The 18,785-nt window shown below is 48.9% G+C and overlaps 1 protein-coding gene across 1 annotated transcript in view; it reads left to right on the top strand.

The window, feature by feature from the left end:
• The first annotated feature begins 10,398 nt into the window (after positions 1-10,398).
• The window catches only part of POR (cytochrome p450 oxidoreductase), a 58,851-nt gene continuing 50,464 nt past the window's right edge, over positions 10,399-18,785 (top strand). The window contains exon 1 of the mRNA XM_027126108.1: positions 10,399-10,414. The gene's annotated coding sequence lies outside the window, so the exon portion shown is untranslated. The remainder of the gene's footprint in view (positions 10,415-18,785) is intronic.

Raw genomic sequence — 18,785 nt, 5'->3', positions numbered from 1 at the left:
TGGACCACCAGCAGGATGCAGATATGTGCACCTGCCCGGTGCCTGGCCTCCTGAATGGGACTCCTTGGCATGCACGGTACCTGGGGGATTCCTCTGCCGAATAGTTTGGAAGCCACTGCTCTGGAAGACCCAGGAAGGGGTAGGTAGTGAGACTGAGTCTCCTTTGCAAGCAGCCCTACAGAGATGGATGGGGGTGCCACTTGCAGCCTGGGAGGCTCCTGGACTCTCCGGGAGGTGGGCACCAGCAGCGTCTGGAACTGGGGGCCCCCAGGTACCCGGCTTAGGCCAGGAGTTAGGGTGTTCTCTGGAGACCTTTCAAAAAGGGGAGGAGGGAACTTCCCTGGCGGTCCAGCGGTTAAATCTCCGCGCTTCCACTGCAAGGGGCGCAGGTTCAATCCCTAGTCGAGAAACTAAGATCCCGCATGCTGCGTGGCATGGCCGAAGGAAAAAATATTTTTAAAATAAAAATAAAGGGAAATAAGTGCTCAATAAATATTGATCGAAAAAGATAAATAAATAACAAATAAAGGTGGGGGGAGGATGACCTCGACAAAGGAGGCACCCTCTGCAAAGCAGGGCCAGTGGCCACGTGCAGGCTGGGCAGCCCAAGGCGAGGAGGGAGTTTCTAGGGCTCCTTCCTTCTCCTGCTAGACACTCATCCCTCTTGAAAAACACGTTCTGGGGAATGAGGCCAGAGTTGTTTTAATTTCCTGACCTACCACATCCTTTTCTCTTGGCAGACTTGGCAGAGCCAGTGTTGCTAAAATGATTAAAATAATCCTGTTATCATCCCCCTGGCTCCGCACAAGAGGCTTTCCTTCCTTGTGAGACACTACCCCCCGGAAGCGAAGGGTCTCTCACAGGCCCTGGAGAGCTACCTCTGGGGTTGAAAAGTCTCTCTGATCCCAAATGTGGGCAAATCCCCTCACCCAAGAAATTGCATTGAGGCCCATTTTGCAAAGAATCCTGTGAAAAATAAGCCTGAAAAGCAAAACCCAAAAACAGTGATGGGCGACAAGTGGATTGTTCCATTGGCTTTTTCTAGAGAGCTGTCCTCCAAACTCACTGGTTCTACTGGTTCTGCCCCAGAGCTCCAGCTGGGGTCTCCCCCAGGCAGAATGCTAAGCTGGGATTCACTTCTGCCCCTCTCCGCCTCAATAGAAACAATCAACCAGTTTCCCTCATACCCAGACTCCAAGCATTCATCTTCAGAAATCAGAGAACATAATAATATCTCAACAGATGATTTCCCCTCCCATTAGCTTGTTTAATTCTCAGACCGACTTTGGAAGGTGGCTAGGTTCACCCCCATTTTACAGATGAGAAACTGAGGCCCAGAGTCAGAGGCAGATTTCCACGAAGCTAAGTCGCTTAACTTTCAAGATCCCCATTTGCTGAAAACAGTAATATATGTGAAATGATCACGGAAGATGCACTAAGTGAGTTTTACCTTTCTGTCATTACAAACCATCCAACTGTGAATTTATTCAACAAAAGAAACAAGTTCTGGAAAATCGTATTCTTTTTCTTGAAGGGGACTCCTGTGAAAACTGCTGAGGTCCTGCCAGTGTCTCTTGGGGAGGAAGTGGCAAGACGGAGGCTCCACGTCAGCGATCTTTCCCTCCACCACCTCCTGTCCTTCCTCCTGCCCCTTTCTACTTTCACCTCATCTTGTTGTTCCTACTGTTTTCAAGGCAATGGGTTGGTATGTTCTACTTGCCTTGTTTATCCGCAAAGGTGGGTGGTAGATTCATGGGAAATAATTGGGATAGATATTCTTACTTTAAAATAAGCCTGTAATCTCTGTTACGGGGGATTAGACTAACTCATATTGTAAAAGGTGGAAATTACACGGGGATGGATGTCAGCTCATTCAAAGGGAAACTTAAGCCCAACAGAGCTTTCACAGATGGATGGGCTGCCTGAAAAGGCAGTGAGTGCCCAGTCACGGAATGTGGGCAAAGAGAGGCTGGAAGTCATTCGTTGCTGAAGAGGTGATTGCAAATTTAGGGAGGCAGGTGTTCAGGCAGATGCTGTGTAAGAGGGGACCCTGAGAGTCTGCAGGGGGCAAAAGCGAGGAAAGAAACCAACCTAGCGTGCAGGTGAGTGAACACAGGAGAGGAGGTCTCAGGATTGGGGTCGGGCTTAGAAGCCTGGATGGCCTCGGCTGGGGGGCATTATGTCAGCCCAGTGTCCCCACATTTGGGGCAGGTGGTTGTCGCCAGGGCTGCTGCTCTTTCTGACTTTACTCCCAGCTCTTCTCTGCTCCCGTTGTAAGGTTTTCATTTCTGTCTGCATCGTCACTCTACCCCGACCCTGCCGGACACAGTGTAAGATACCTCTATGTTTCTCCAGCCAGGATCCAGGAAAAAGTATATCTGCTCATTACCTTATCACAGGTGCTACACAGGTAGAATTTGACACCGGGAGGGACCTGATAATCCAAACCCTTCATAAGCTCTCAGCTAGTCTGCACACAGAGCAGGACAGAGCCTCCGTTCCCTCATCTGTGATACAGGAACAATAGACCCCAGCTCTTGGGATTGGGTGAGGTTTTAATTAGATCTGTGGTCCTCAGACTTCAGCCTGCGTCAGCATCACCTGGGGGGCTTTTGTTAAAAGCCAGATTTCAGGATCCCCTCTCCCCCAGAATTTCTGATTCAGTAGACTTTGGAAGGAGCCTGAAATGTGGCATTTTGAACAAATTCAAAGGTAATACTGATGCTCCTGGTTTGGGGACCATACTTTGAGAATCATTCAACTAGACCAGTAGATTCTCTATCTTGGCCAGGAGACCACCAGCCCCTTAAAGCCAGGGACCAGCTCTAACTTATTTCCATTTCTGCTAAGGCCCATGGTAGGTGCTCTCAGGAAGTGCTGTTGCACTGAATGTAGATGGAAGCCAAGCAGGCTCCTCCTCAGAGGCTCTTTCTCAATGGCTGTCCCTGGGTTCTGGTTGCTGTGTCAACAGCTGGAGCAGCAGGCAGGCGATATGGGGAACGTAGTCACGCGGATCTTTGCAATAGTGAGGAGGGGGCGGAGGGCCTGACCTAGCAGCACGTGGACAAGAATGCGGAGGTAGGCAGGGAAGACGTGGCTTCCAAAACCTCCCATTACAGAGCCACCCTCCCATTGGCTTTGCAGCGGCCCCAAACCCAGGAATAATTTAAACTTTCGTTGCATAACAGAGAAAGGAACAAAGGGAAGGGGGCTGGGCGGGGGAGGGGCTCATATGTAGGAAACAGGAAAGAGGAAGGAACCCTGGTCCCTGAGAACCAACAGACACTTGGCTACTTCATGCCCATTAACTCATTTAATCCTCACCCAGACCCCAAGGGGCCGCATTACAAGGACCCACAGTACCCGTCCAAGGTTACACAGCTGTCTGGGCCTTGGCGGTGTCCAGATTGGAAATCCAATCTGCTGTTGCCAAGGGCTATGTTTGTTCTTTCATTTCAGGGCTGCCTCTTTGAAACTGTTGAACTTTGGACGAGGTTAGAGCACTAGGAGTGTGGGGTGGCAGGGAGGCTGTGAGGAAGGTCTGGGGACATTTTAACACCCCGGGGGGGGCCAGGCCAGTCATCATCTGAGCTTCTCCTTCAAAGCAACCACCCCCTCCTCTTTATCTGTTTTTGTGTTTGGATCCACCTGAGGTGTGCCTTGCCGTGGACATGCCACCCTCACCCCTGTTCTGGCCAAGTTAACCCCATAAGGCAGTGGTTCTCATATTCCAGTGTGGATAAGAGTGAAGCTTGTTTAAAATGTCAATTTCTGCCTTGCCTCTGGAGAGTCTGGTCCAACGGCTGGGGGTAGGGATGACCTAGGAATTGGCAGTTTTAATAGGCCCCAGGATGATTCTGATGTAGGGGACCCGTGAACTGCCCTTTGAGACATTCAGCCAGGGCCTCCGCTATCTCCTATACTTTCACTGTCCCTTCTGGAAGGCCCCAGGTTTCAGTGACTTCTCGTTCTAGCTCCCCGCTGCCCCTGCCCTCTCGTCCTCTCAGCTGTTCCCTGGGAACAATTCATGTTGTCCCCAGACACTGTCTCCAGACAGGATATCCACAGCTGCCCCCCGCTGGCCAGCTCACCCTGCAGCCAGCAGGCCCCCACACACCCAACTGGCTTAGTAAGCCCCGCAGCCAGGGCCTCTGCTCTTTCTCATAAGGACCTGGCTCCTGACCAGCCAGGGAGCCTTTGGGCAGGCTGAGCCAGCTGCCCCTGACATCAGAGGGAGCTAGGATGTCTGCCCTTTGTAAAAGAGGTTTGGGCAGAGAACCATCCCATCAATGGAGAAAGAACAGACTTTGGGTGCACCAGCCAGATGGAGCTGCTTTACTTCGCTGCCTTAGTTTCCTCATCTGTAAAATGGGGGCAAGACCAAGTGCTCATCGGAGAACTTGAGGAAGTTCAGAATCCCCCTAGGCACGAGATCAGGCATGAGATTTGGCCAGAGGCTTAGAGGTTGGGGAAGTGTGTCTTCAGGCTCCCTCCCTCTGCTCCTCTTTGACAATAAGTCTCACCTGGGTCCTTGCCTTCGGCCCTGCCGTCACAAATACATCCTTTGGTCATCACCACGAACCTCAGAACACCTGGGAGAAGGGGGTGCGGGACAGGGTTTTTCTCCCCATTTTGCTGATAAGGAAACATTTCTTATCCAGGGAGGCCGTGCATCTGGTTAGCAGTCAAAGCAGAATTTGGCTCCTGATTTCCAGATGGAGGTTCTGTGCCTCTGTGCTCTGGTGACTGCCGCATCCCTGGATCTATAAGTAGACAGGGCAGCCCCTTTCAACACACCTGGAGTGAGTTCCTGCTCAAGGCAAGGGGTTTTGAAGCGGATCTTGGAGACTGTGCACCCGAGAAGGAGGAAGCCGGAGTCAGAGGGAGCAGGGAAGAGTCAGGCTGACTGGGACAGGGGCCCTGAGAGGCTGAACCCTCCAAGGCAGAACTGCCCTGGGTGGGGCTGGGGGGAGCCTCCACCAGCATGAGAAATGGTACCACTCCGAAGCAAGAGTGGCACAAAGCCCCCCTCCTAGGCTGGGTGAGTTCCCCCGGGGGAAAGGACGGCTCCCAGGGTTGGGGTGAAGTGGGAAGGGTTTGGATGTGCTTGACACGCTGACCGGTGGGTACCAGGCCCCAGTCACAGTTTAAACACTTACTAGTTGTGGGATCTTGGGGAGCTTGGGACACATCTCCTCACTTCTCTGAGCCTCTGTTTACTCATCTGTCAAATGGGAATCATAGAATATACTTTTGAGAGAAGATTTGCAGTAACACCTGTAGACTGCTTAGTACAGCGCTCGGGATCTAGTTGGTGCTCAGTAAATGGTAATCAGCTCCTCCCTTCTGTCCCATAGCAAGTGGGAGCCCATTGCAAGTGCTCAGTGAACGTTTGGTTCTATAGAGCAAGGAGAGGCTTCAAGGGATCATGGCAATCAAGAGGTACGGATACAGGGTACGGTCCTTAGCTTTGTGGGATGTTATATGTGTAAAAGCTTCTGCTGTGGAGAGGAGCTTTGCTTTAGGGGTCAGTTTCTGGCCCCCCAGCCCCTGAGCTTTCTGTCTGTTGTAGGTGCTCTGAGCTTTCAGGCTGTTCACATTCAGAAGAACCTTGTGGGAAGAGGGTGCGGGATGGCAGAGAAAGGCCCTATCCTGATGGCCCCCATCCCTCCCTTAGAAGACTACATCTTCCTGATGAGCCCTTAATGCAGTGGTACCCGCACCTTCACCTGGACAAACCTTCTTCCATTCTGTTCAGTGGAAGGACACAGCCCTTCCAAAAGCAACAAAGCAGTGGCCTGGACAAGTCACAAAGTCCTTGTTCTGCCCAGACCACAGTCCATTTCCCTTCTCTCCCTCTCATTCCAGCCCTGGCTCTGGCATCCCTGCCCCTTGGACCCTCATTCTCGTTCACGCAAGCCCAAGCCCCTCGACTCCAGGCTGCCTTTCCTGAATCCTCTGCGGCTCATCCCGCAAATGCCTCCATGCTGCCTGCATCTGGCAGAACCTGGGGCTTGGGAGGCAGAGAGAGAAGAGGCTTCTGAGACAGACCTGCCCCGGAGACACTTAAGACTGACGAGACATGATTTAAAGTAGGAAATACTCTGGGCCTTGGAGAGCTGGACAGTAGTGAGGGAGCCATCACTTCTGGAGGGATCAGGGCATCTTCCAGAGGTGGAAGCATTGGTAGGAGATGGACATATAAACATGGAAGAGAACAACATTCCTAGTGGCTCAGAGGAATAAAAATGCACAGCATGTACAAAACTGGATTCATCCAGTCTTGCTACAGTGTAGAATTTGTGGAAGAAGGTTATAAAGATTGAGCTGGAAAGATACATTGGGGCCAGATTTTGAACGCTCTTCCTGCATTCCAGACTAAGGCAATCCACTCATTCCACAAACTGCTGTGCCCCTTTATGAGACCCGAAACACAGATAGGAATCAGCCTCGTCCTTTATAGTAACCAGTGTGGATGGGGGTGGGGTGTGCCTGAGAACCTTGGAGGGAGTCTCAGGAAAAAAGCTTGATACACCAGATCCCTGGAGAGATTGAGGATCTGTTTCTTTTAAATTGTGCCGGGAAAAAAATGAACTTTCAGAAAGAGGACACACAGCACGAGCCCTGTACTCATAGGGGTGGTTGGTTTGGTTGTGCATCCCCTGTACAATGTGACAACAGTCGGTGCTGCTTGACAGCTGGACTTCTAGGCTCAAGGGACAAAGCAAAGAGCATATGTACAATGCAAATGTCGTCAAGCTCAATAATGAAAATATGGAAGTTCAGACAGCTAAGTGGGGAGACAGAGGCTGGGGTACAGAGCAAAGGGAAGGGCAAGGATGCTGAGAGCTTCATGGTATGGCGTGAAAAGATACTGCTTGCAGTGGATGGCTCAAGAAATAAAGGTCCAAGGCTATTATTTCAATTATAAAAATGATTAACAGAGGAAGTAAAATAGGTATATAAATAATTATGTTGACATGTGGGCAGGGGAGGCGGGCTGTGGTTTTAATAACCTAACTCATCATTAGCAGGACTCTAGAGGTAACTCTAGAGGTAAAATTTCGGACAACAGGCAGCCACACAAACATTTCTTTACCAGCATGGAAATAAGGACCAGAAGCAAGTGCGAAACGAGGTAAGAAGTGATTCTTTCCGGGCAGTGAAGATGAGGCGTAACAGAGGGGAGTTGGCAGGAAACTGTTGTCTGTAACCCCACACGTGCTGAATTTTGATTTAAGAAAAATGAAGTGGATAGTCACTGTTCTTTACCTATTGGGAGCCAGTAAAAGAGTTGGTTCTTTGGCCAGCGACAAGGTTGTTTGAGTATTTTTAAAAGTATTTACGTATTTGACTTAGAATAAATAAAACATTCATAAGGCACAAAATGTGAAAGATACAAAGGGTGTACAGTGACGCTTCCTTTGCCCTTGGTCCCAGTTCTCCCAGTCCTCTAGAGACAACCAATGCTATCTCTTTTTTTCTTTCCACAGAGGTCACACACATACAACCAAATATATATACACAGTATGTACATTTTTTCCACCACTTTCCCCCACTGCAGTGCTTTTAAAAACACCAACAGTAGCATTCTCTGCCTTGTATTGGCCATCACCTTGTACTTTTAGTTCATCAATTTATCTGAGAGATTGTTCTGTATCAGCAATGAGCTTCCTTATTTGTCTTCTTTATAGCTGGATGATATTCATGTTTGGATGGGGAAACAATGAATGACAGTGTCTTTTTCCACACAGCTCCACCGACCCTGTGTCATCAGATTTTGTCATCATTGTAGGTGAAAACCAGTATCTTGGTCAACTTTTTTTTTTTTTTGCGGTACGCGGGCCTCTCACTGTTGTGGCCTCTCCCGTTGCGGAGCACAGCCTCCGGACGCGCAGGCTCAGCGGCCATGGCTCACGGGCCCAGCCACTCCGTGGCATGTGGGATCTTCCCGGACCGGGGCACGAACCCGTGTCCCCTGCATCGGCAGGCGGACTCTCAACCACTGCGCCACCAGGGAAGCCCTTGGTCAACTTTTAATTTGCATTTTTTCTACATGTGGGGTTGAATAACTTCTCATATGGTTAAGAGCCATTTGTATTTTTTCTTCTGTGAACTGATGATTCCTATCTTTTGCCCCTTTATATTAATGTCTTTTTCTTATTAATTAGTAGAGGCTGTTTATCAGGCAAATATTTCCTCCTGGGTTTGTCCTTTGCCTTTGGACTTTGCCCGTAGATCTTTGTCACACATCAAGTTTTTTTTTTTTTTTACACATCAAGTTTTGATTTTTAATCAGTTTACCTTTTTAAAAAAATTTTGGCCGCTTTGGGTCTTCGTTGCTGTGCGCAAGCTTTCTCTAGTTGTGGCGAGCGGGGGCTATCCTTTGTTGCAGTGTGCAGGCTTCTCATCGCGGTGGCTTCTCTTGTTGTGGTGCACAGGCTTCTAGGCACGTGGGCTTCAGTAGTTGCGGCACGCAGGCTCAGTAGTTGTGGCATGTGGGCTCTAGAGCTCAGGCTCAGTAGTTGTGGCACACGGGCTTAGCTGCTCTGCAGCATGTGGGATCTTCCCGGACCAGGGATCGAACCCTTGTCCCCTGCATTGGCAGGCGGATTCTTAACCACTGTGCCACCAGGGAAGTCCCAAGTTTTGATTTTTATGTAGTGGTTTTCTCAGTCATTTATGGCTCCTGGGGTTTGTAGTAGTTTTCTGTCATTTATGGCTTCTAACTCAGAAAGTCCTCTTGGAGATTAACACAATTCTCCCATGGTTTCTTGTAGGACTTTTCCTTTTTCTTCTCTTTTTAAAAATTGTTTACATCTTTTATCTATCAGGAGTTTATATTAACGTAAGGTGTGAGATGTGTCTCCAACTTACATTTTTTTCCCCCAGCTGGCTAGTGAGAGTATGTTTTGAGGAGGAAAGCTTAAGGGACAGGAAGGTAGGGCACTGAGCAGAGCAGTATAAGAGGAAGTTTCCCTGGTATAGGTATAGAAGAAACTGGAGGTGACATTCGAGTCAGGAACTGCTGAGATCAGCCAGGTGAAAGGTGAACCCAGGTAGGCCTAAACTAGGGTAGGGAGAGCAAGAAAGATGAGAAAGGGGGAGGGTGGTCCTGGAGACAGAATCCCTAGTACTCAGCTACTGGTTTAATGGTAAAAAGTAAGAGAAGATGCCTGTCTCCTGCCTCAGAGATGCTATTAGCAGAGAGAGAGAATTCAGTGGTATGTGTTCTGGCTTCACAGAAGCAGGGTGCAAGGATTCAGAGGCAAAGTTTGAAGCCTCTCTGGGACACGCAGGGAAGATTGTTCAGCAAGGTGGTGAAAAGGTGACAGGGAGTATCAGAGATCTGGGGGATGAATTTCCCTACTGCTCTCTTGAGGGCCTAGCATAGGAGTTACACATTCAGTCCCTTAGTTAGACAGGGGTACGCCCCACCCTGAGGGCTACTGCATTCATCCAACCTGTTGGAGGGACTGATTCAATGGGGTGAATCAGACATGTTCCTGACAGACTGGAACGATGGAACCCTAAAACTGGGGCCACGGGAATAATCCTCTCCTTATATAGGCCTTTAGTATTTTCAAAGTAATTGGTTGTCGTTGGTGGGTCCCATTTTTAAAGATGGAGAACGGGTTCTGAACGAAGTGAGTTGCCCACTGTTCCAAAAGGAATTCGCAGCAGAGCCTGTAATAATAATAACAACAACAACTTACATTTCTAGAGCACTTACTATCGCACTGAGCTAAATTATTTATGAACATGAGTTATATCATCTAATCCTCATAATCCTGTAATATAGGAACCACGGCAGGAGGAAAAGGTGGGCTTCTTACCCCCGACCAACACAGCCTATCTTTCCAAACCTGAAGTGCCTTCTGCCCCCTCCTGCCTCTTCGGTCCAGTCCTTGTCCCCTGCCTGCTCACTTCCTGCCCCCCGACCCAAGCAGGCCAGCATTCCAGTCCCAGGCTGGAGGGACCCCCGACACTCTGTTCATGCAGGTTCGCCATTTTCAGGCAAGGGCACTGAGGATCGTGGAGGAGAAAGAGTCGCGAACACACGCGAGCGGCGGCCGGCAGCAGGAGGCCAGAAGGCGCGGCTCACGGCTACAGCCCCCACGGAACTGTCAAAGGCGTGAGGGGACTCCCGCCCCCTCCGGGACTAAGCGCGGAGCTCCGGGGTCCCTCTGCTGAGCTGGGACGCTAAGGGGGCGTGGCCTTCAGGGCCGTACCAAGAGCGCGGATTCGCAGGGGGGAAGCCTGGCCCCAGAAACAAGCGCACGGCCGGGTTAGGCGGAGCGGCGCCGCCGTCGGCCACGCTCCCACCCCCGCAGCCGGCGCGGGCGGTGGTAGCGCCTCAGTGGTGTGGGCCTGCGTCCTGCTCAGGTGTCCGTACTGCAGCCGGCCGACCGTGGTGAGTACGTGCGTTCGCTGGTGCTGGGTTGGCGGGGTCCGGTCGCCAGGACTCTGGGTGCCCGGGCTCCGGGGCCCGACGCCTTCTGGCCGCCTCGGCCGCCCTGGCCCTCGGCATGGGGGCGGGCTCTTGGGCCGGGTCACTGCCCAATTCGCCAGACGCGGAAAGCGCGGCTCCCATTTCGGCCCTTCTTAGGGTGGCCCTTCCCCTCGAGCTGACCTCTCGAGGAGGCTTGAGGGTCGTCGTTTCCACGGCCGAAGGCGCCCTACCGGCCCTTCGGCGGAGGCTCGGGTCTCGGCGTGAGAGGGCTCCAGACCCCACGCCGCCACCCTTGGGCTAAGCCACTTTTCCTCTCTGAGCCTCAGGTTCCCCGTCTGTACAGTGGGCCTCAGGAGGCGGCCACTTATTGGGTTCACTCGCGTAGGACGCGCTCGATGAGTGTGGGTGGGACCCGAATCTGATCTCGCAGCATCAGGTGGGCTCAGTCGAGCCCGCCAGCCCGGCCTCTCCTGGGAAACGTTCTGCGTGTCGGCGGCATCCCTGGGGGATAGTGCTCCTCGCGGGCAGGTGTCTTGGCAGGTGCTTTGCCGGGCTCTGCTGGGCAACCGTGACACCCTTAGCTCGTGGGAGCAGTTGGGAAAGAGGTGGAGTTCTTCTGGGCGGCGGGGGCACTTGACCTCGACTTTTTGCTTTTCATTTCTCGATGAGAGTCACCATTGCGTGAGCCGGTGACCAGTACTGAGAAGTTTGGGGCCATTTCAAAGAACGTGGCTGCCTCCTCTCTTAGACCGACAAAATACAGCCTTCCTTCTGAGCTTGGCCGAAGTAGGGAATAGTGCTAAGACCAAGGGAGACAGGTCTGGAGTGGGTAGTCCTCGGTTGGAACGTTGGCATCTTGGCAGGACACAACTTCTTGGAGCCTCTGTTTCCTACTCAGTAGCCCAGATGGTGATAACAGCCCACCCTGTAGGCCCCCACAGGGTTGAGGTTCAGAGGTTCAGAAGAGAGGGTCTCGAAGGGTGACACTGAGAACTGTGACATTCCACGTAAGCTGAGCAGTTAACTAACCCTCTGGGATCCAGTGTCCTTACTGTGCAATGCTGTAATTCACAGGCCTACCTGTTTGGGGAGAAAGCATTGATTCATCAACCACTGACAAGTTCTGTCTACACAAGTCCCCTTTGAGTGGTTGTGGGCTTGGCTTGATCAGGAAAAAAGTCCAAACGTCCCGGTTAGTAAAGCAGTGCACCCAGAAGAAACCACTTTCTTTTCTTTGTGTCCCTCTACGGAGTTCTCATTTTCCTTTCGAGAGAATGGTCAGTTCTGGAGCTTCTCATGACTTTCATACCACCTAGTTTAATCAAGTCTAAAAACGTGGTCTGCATTTCAGAGAACAGAATATTGGCTTCTAGTTGGGTTGTAGTGTTGAAAACTTCAGAGTGATCGTAACTCTCCCAAATCCTTCGTGTCTAGTACTTGAAAACGTTACAGGTAGGTTTGAGGTGAAAGGAATGTACTTCAGCACCTGGAAGTAGCAACCTTGACTGCAGTCAGCATGAGTAAGGCAGGCGAAACTCCTGAGTGGTATGAGTTTGTAAACAATTCATGAGATGTATGAGGTGCTTGTTGCCAGACAAGCCTTACATTTTAGGACATGCCGATGACTCTGAATTGATCCTTCCTTAACCCTTTGAACATTAGGATCCGAGTTCAATAAAGTTCACACGTACTTAGGAGATAGACTATTTGAAATCAGAACTGCTTGGCAAATCCAGAACATTTACTTGTTAAACTCATGGAACATTTCAAGTTCATAAAAATGTAGCTCTTAAGCAACTTTTTTTTTCCCCCCTAATAGAGGCTTCTGTAATTGTGGGACTTTTCATGGTTCCAGAGGGCCCAGCTGCCCTGGCAACATCTGCTTCCTCATGCTTTAGGAAGGAAGAGAGCCCTGGATGGGGTGGAGGGTGTGGTGTCCGGGGACCTGAGTCCCGGCTCAGGCACTAGCACTGTGTGCCTTTCACCAAGGCACCCCAGGCCCAGGGACCTCAGGTTAGTGCTGTGGGATTTAACTTACATGTCAGATTCATTTAAAAATTAAAATGAGAAAAAAGTGAAATGGAGAAATGACTTTTTATAAAAATAGATTTTATTCTGTTTACAAAATTACTAAGTGCTCATTATTTTAAAAAATACTCTTATATCAGAAGGAGAAAAACAGATACCGTATGCTAACACATACATGTGGAATCTAAAAAAAAAAAATGGTTCTGAAGAACCTAGGGGCAGGACAGGAATAAAGACACAGACGTAGAGAATGGACTTGAGGACACGGGGAGGGGGGAAGGGTAAGCTGGGATGAAGTGAGAGAGTGGCATGGACTTATATATGCTACCAAATGTAAAATAGATAGCTAGTGGGAAGCAGCTGCATGGCACAGGGAGATCAGCTCGGTGCTTTGTGACCACCTAGAGAGCTGGGATAAGGAGGGTGGGAGGGAGACACAAGAGGGAGGAGATATGGGGATACATGTATACGTATAGCTGATTCACTTTGTTATACTGCAGAAACTAACACAACATTGTAAAGCAATTATACTTCAATAGAGATGTTAAAAAAAAAACTCTTATAGAAATACTCAATATAATAGTGAACATTCCTCATAGCCTTACACTGAGACAAAAAAATTACTGCTAGTGGTGTAGTATATATTCTCCAGATATTTTTCTTCACATATAAAAACACTTATTACCTAGATTTTTTTTTTTACTTAAAATAACAGGAATTTTTTACTATTTAAATTGAAAACACAGAATTAAGATGAAACTAGTCATGTTGTTCTGAGTCTTGCTTTTTATAACTTAACATGATGTCTTTCTATAGCACTATGTAAAGATCTACCTCATTCCTTTTTTAAAACCTCATTCTTTTTAAAAATGACAATACCCCAGTATCCAATATTATTGAAAAAAAATTGTGTTGTTTGCAGCCTTTTACTGTTTTGAATTCTGCTGCAATGATTAGCCTTGTTCTTTATCTTTCAGCGATTAGACAAATATTTTTGCATAATGAATTCTTAGAAGTGGAAGAACTGGAACATTTTTGAGCTTTTAAATGTATTCGTTTAACAGATGTTGATTACCTGTGATATATCAGGCACTATTTGAGGTGTTAGGCCTATAGCAGTGAACATAACACACAAGTCCTCCATGGCTCTGACACATGGTTTGTCAAATGATGATATAATTTTAGATTTAACTTTTTACTATATGTCAGATTCATTTGAAAATTGAAATGGAGAAATGACTGTTTTTTATAAAAATGTATTTTTTCTGTTTACAAAATTATTAAATGCTCATTATAAGAAGTCTCTTACAGAAATGGCAATATAGAGAGCGAATGTCCTTCATAGCCTTACACTGAGACAGTTTCCAGATGGAGACAAATAGTACAGAGGAGTATGTGTGTTTGTAAAAATGGGGTGACTTTAAATGTCAATAGATATTGCCAAACTTCCCTCCAAAAATGATAATCTTGTTATGTTCCCACCAGCAGAGACTCATCATTTTTTTAAATTAATTAATTTTATTTTATTTTTGGCTGTGTTGGGTCTTCGTTGCTGCACGCAGGCTTTCTCTAGTTGCGGCAAGTGGGGGCTACTCTTTGTTGCGGTGCATGGGCTTCTCGTTGCGGTGGCTTCTCTTGTTGCAGAGCACTAGCTCTAGGTGCGCGGGCTTCAGTAGTTGTGGCTCGCGGGCTTAGTTGCTCCACAGCATGTGGGATCTTCCCAGACCAGGCCTTGAACCCGTGTCCCTTGCATCGACAGGTGGGTTCTTAACCACTGCACCACCAGGGAAGCCCAAGACTCATCATTTTTTAATTCATAATTCTAGGGCCAGTTGCTAACTGCTAAGGGCAGAGATGCTTTTTGTTTTTTGGCCGCACCATGAGTGCCATGTGACCTTAGTTCCTGGACCAGGGAATCGAACCCTCACCCCCTGCAGTGGAAGCACAGAGTCTTAACCACTGGACTGCAAGGGAAGCCCAGAGATGCTTTTATTTCAGGAAAATTTATGTGAGACTCTGAGCTAAGTTTGTATTAGGTATATATATATATATATATATATATATATATATATATGGCACAGAACAGTGTATTCTTTTCTTAGGTTTTCGGACTTTCTTACTTCTCTCTGGATGAATTCATCATTTAGGAATCTTACTCTGCCTAAATCTGTGTCATACCATTTTAGAACTCTACATCCTAAAAGTGTTTTTCCTTCCCCAACCCCCTCCCCAAGTGAGGTGTTTACATTGGTTGTGCGCCTGCTGGTATGTGTGTGTGTGAAGGTGGTGGAGGAGGCCCATGGCGCAAACCATGGCTCTTTGCGGACTGGTGGCTCCTGTTGGTTGGGTCCACTGGAGCCAAATTCATCAGCCTGTGTTATGCCCGTTGCTCGTTGGCATGGCAACACGCTCGGGGATGTTGTGAACAAAGCAGCTGGGGGACCTGGTCCTTCTTCTGGGTGGCTTAAGGAGAAAGCTGCTGACATAGGGGCTTACTTGTTTTACTTACAAAGAGGTGATGTGGTGGGGGAATATCTAAGAATTATCCTTTAATTGGAGTGCTGGAGGGTGAGGCATTCTGGTCTGTACGCAGCTGAGAGAATTGTACACGTGCTTCCCTGAAATTAATGTTTCAAAGCTAAACTAGAATAAAATGATGAGCCAGACTGTGGTGCCATCAGCCGTAGACTGTTTCTCAGAGAACTGGATTCTTTGGGAGTGACCTGTAGTAGGAAAATAGGACGGAAAAAGCTGAGTTTTGTCCCCTGGTTGTAATCACGGAGAAGATGGACTCTGTGAGGATACTCTGATGTGGGGTTGTGTAATCTGCTTCTAGGTGAACATCAAGAATGATGTTTAGTCATTTTTTTAAAAAATCTCCCCTAGTTTTTTGTCTTCAGTGCCTTTTCCTGTGGCCCTGTGTACCCCATTCCTTTTGCCAGAGCAGCCTTTCATATCACTTCTTCCTTTGACGCTTAGGTAAGAGCACTGTGACCGAGATAACTTTGATCCTCACGGCACACACCGTCACTGCGCCGGGTAGGCTGGGTCTGTACAAAGGTTGGAGGACTGGGTAGGAACACACGAACTCATGCTCAACTTCCCTGAACCCGATGTGCTGACTCTGTATCTACAGGTCACTTGGGGTCTGTTTTCAACACTGAAAACAGGGCTTGCAGTTCTTGAAAACACAGGAAAATGGATCAGCCAGTTGTGCCCGGCTTCTTTCAGAAGTGGGGTTTCGGGTGGGACTGTGGTCTTTTGAAGAAGGGCGTTTGTTGGTTTCAGAACCTTTGCGGTTAAGAAACCACATGGCATTACCTGGACATGTTGGACACCGTCCCTTATGTAATGTGATTTGCAAACTCTAAAAGGTCATTGAGCAAGACCGTCCGGCCTATCTGAAACCCCCACCAGCAAGGTCTCTGCCCCTGCTAGTGACCTTGCCGTCCCCTGGTCCCCGAAGCTCTAAGGACAAAAGACATTTTCCACTTTCCCCTTGTCTTCACGCTGGGGTGCCTCCACCACACAGTCCCAACAGTGTTTAGTCTTTGAATCTCCTTCCACTGCTGTGGTCTTATTGTGGCCCCTGTCATTTTCTGCTGTGCCAGCTCTCGAATTGGCCTCCCTGAGTCCAAAATTCTCCCTCCCTGCCCCACCCCATCACTTCTTGTGATCTGTCCATGGTACCATTGCTCATGAAGCCCAACTCTTATCAACCCTCCTTTGCTGAAGAATTTACAGTCGGGCTTCCCCGGTGGTGCAGTGGTTGAGAGTCCGCCTACCGCTGCAGGGGACGCAGGTTCATGCCCCGGTCCGGGAAGATCCCACATGCTGCGGAGCGTCTGGGCCTGTGAGCCATGGCCACTGAGCCTGCGCGTCCGGAGCCTGTGCTCCGCAGTGGGAGAGGCCACAGCAGTGAGAGGCCCGCGTACCACAAAAAAAAAAAAAAAAAAAAAGAATTTACAGTCACTCTTACTGTTTTCTGTTTATTTTTCCTTCTTCTCCATCTGCTTCCACCCAGAATATGGAAGTGGCTTATAATAAAATGAGTCTTATTCTCCCCATCTCTAATGGCAATATGGGGGTTGGAGAGGAATGTGGATTCGTTGAGAACAGAGAAGTCCCTTCATTTCTGCGAGTGTAGGCCAGCACATAGAATAGTGCCGGGCAGGAAGCAGGCCCTCAGAAACACTAGCTGGATGAGTGGCGCGTGGGTGCTTATGGCTTCTTCTCCCAGGTGTACTGCCCAGCTTTCTCCTGCATATTGACTGAGGTGCCAATATCGGGTCTGATCTATGTTTTTAAAGATTATTCTAAGATACAATATGAACTTTTTGTAGGATTTTAGTTTCCATCTAGGTGTGAAATTTTAAATGTTTCAAGTTCCTCCTGCCACTGATAGTTTATTCAATAATTATTTTTTAATTGAAGGAGAGAAAGAACTTGTGTACTGCCCTTCCATCATAGTATACTATGTCTTTCTGGATATTTCTAGATCAGGTACCTGGATGCCAAAAGCATGAATAAATTTGTTTATTTAAAAAATTCTCATGAAATGAATAAAAGGGATCTAATCTGACCTTTGAGTGTCTGTTGTATGTCAGGTGTTTCATATCTCATGTGCTGATCATATAACAATGTGAGAGGATGGTCAGCAAGGAGACCGAGGCAGAGTAAGCGACGTGCCCAGGGTCCCGTGGTGTGGAGGTGGCACATCTGGGGTTTGAACCAAGGTCTGTCTACCTACAAGGCCCATGTTCTTTTCATGGCTCAACTGGGTTTTATTTTAGGTTGGTTGAATTTCAAGGCCCACACCCTCCTCAGCAAAACCAAGAACCTAGTAATTGAGAGAAGGCCCCAGGAGGCAGGTAGTTTTACCAAAAGACAGTCAAGGGAAGTCATTGTGATGGAGCACAGAATTCATCTCAGAGCCTCGTGGAAGGCAAGGAAAGAAGGACAGGATTCACAGCAAACGTGATGGAAAAAAGGAAGCACTTTTCCTTGGGGCTTCGTATAACGGTCACTGAGTAAGGCACCGGGCAGCAGCCTCCGTACTCAGCAGGCGTTTGAAGAGCCCCTCGTGTGTACCAGGCCCCCTGTGAGGTGCTGGGACTGCACTGTGTGTGGACAAGGTCGACAGGATTAGATAGATGGCTTAGGCCAGGGTGGAGGGAATGTTCTAAAGAACAGAGGAGTGTGACCACAAGTCACCCTTTCTGGAACCCACTGCGGTAAAGGCAGCGAACTTCAGACTCCCTTATAATAGTGTCAGAGCAGCTCTTTGGAGATGGGAGCCAGAGAATAGACCCAGAGTGGTCTATTTTATCAGGCAGGGGTAGAGCAGGGGAGTCTGGGAGAGCGAGCGCAGAGAGACCCTTTGCCAGAGGTGGAAGGCAGGCAGTCCACAGTGGAGGCCCCGAGGCTCTCAGCGCATCCTCCACGCTGTGTCCAGCTATTTTGCCGTGAAAGTTGGAAAGCCTGGCTTGGCTTCTTGCCCCTGATCAGGTGACTGTAGGCAGAGCCGGGAGTTCTCAGAAGGCAGCACTGGTTATGGTTCAGTGCTCCCAGCCAGCATTCTGTACCACCGAGTGGGGAGCAAGAGAGATCCTGGAGCTTTTGTGGATTCAGTCGTGCAGCAGGTACATGGTGAGCACTGTGTCATGCCAGGCCTCCTGAGCACGAGGGCTACTGAAATGCAGGGCAGCCCCAGCCAGACACCAGCCCAGCAATGCTGTCACCTGATGGTATAGTCAGGATCTTAAACTGCCAGATGAATCCCAGGCCAGGCAGTGAGGCGGCTTCTGTCTACAGCTTGGCCTTGTTCTAAAAAGGTGGTGAAGGGCATGCAAATGGATGATTGAGTGGCTCTGACGCCAGTGGGTCTGGGTTTGAATCCTGCTTCTAACGCCTATCAGCTCCCTGACTTTGGACAAGGCACTCTAATCTCTGTGCTAATTACAGCTCCTGTGCCTCAGAGCGTTGCTGTAAGGAGAACATTAAGTAGTAGAAAGTCATAGTGTGAATGCTTCATACCTGGTAACGGCTGTTACAATTAGTATTTATTTAGAAAAAAGTAGATACGATGGCAGGTGGGGACCTAGGGATAAGATAGCATATGGCTGCTCAAGGCTGTTTGGATTTGTCCCGAGTTTCCTGATGTCCAGAGCAAAGAGGGGGTGGGGCACATCAGGGGTGGGAGTGGCTGCTGATGGGTACAGAGATTTCCTTTGGGGGGCGGGGGTGATGAAAATGTCCTGGGGTTAGCTAATTGTGCTGCTTGTGCAATGGGTGAACATAGTGA

Source organism: Aethalodelphis obliquidens, unplaced genomic scaffold (genome assembly GCF_003676395.1).
Source record: "Aethalodelphis obliquidens isolate GAN/ISIS:26980383/991018 unplaced genomic scaffold, ASM367639v1 scaffold30, whole genome shotgun sequence".
Lineage (NCBI taxonomy): Eukaryota > Metazoa > Chordata > Mammalia > Artiodactyla > Delphinidae > Aethalodelphis > Aethalodelphis obliquidens.
This window is presented reverse-complemented; position numbering and strand designations above follow the sequence as displayed.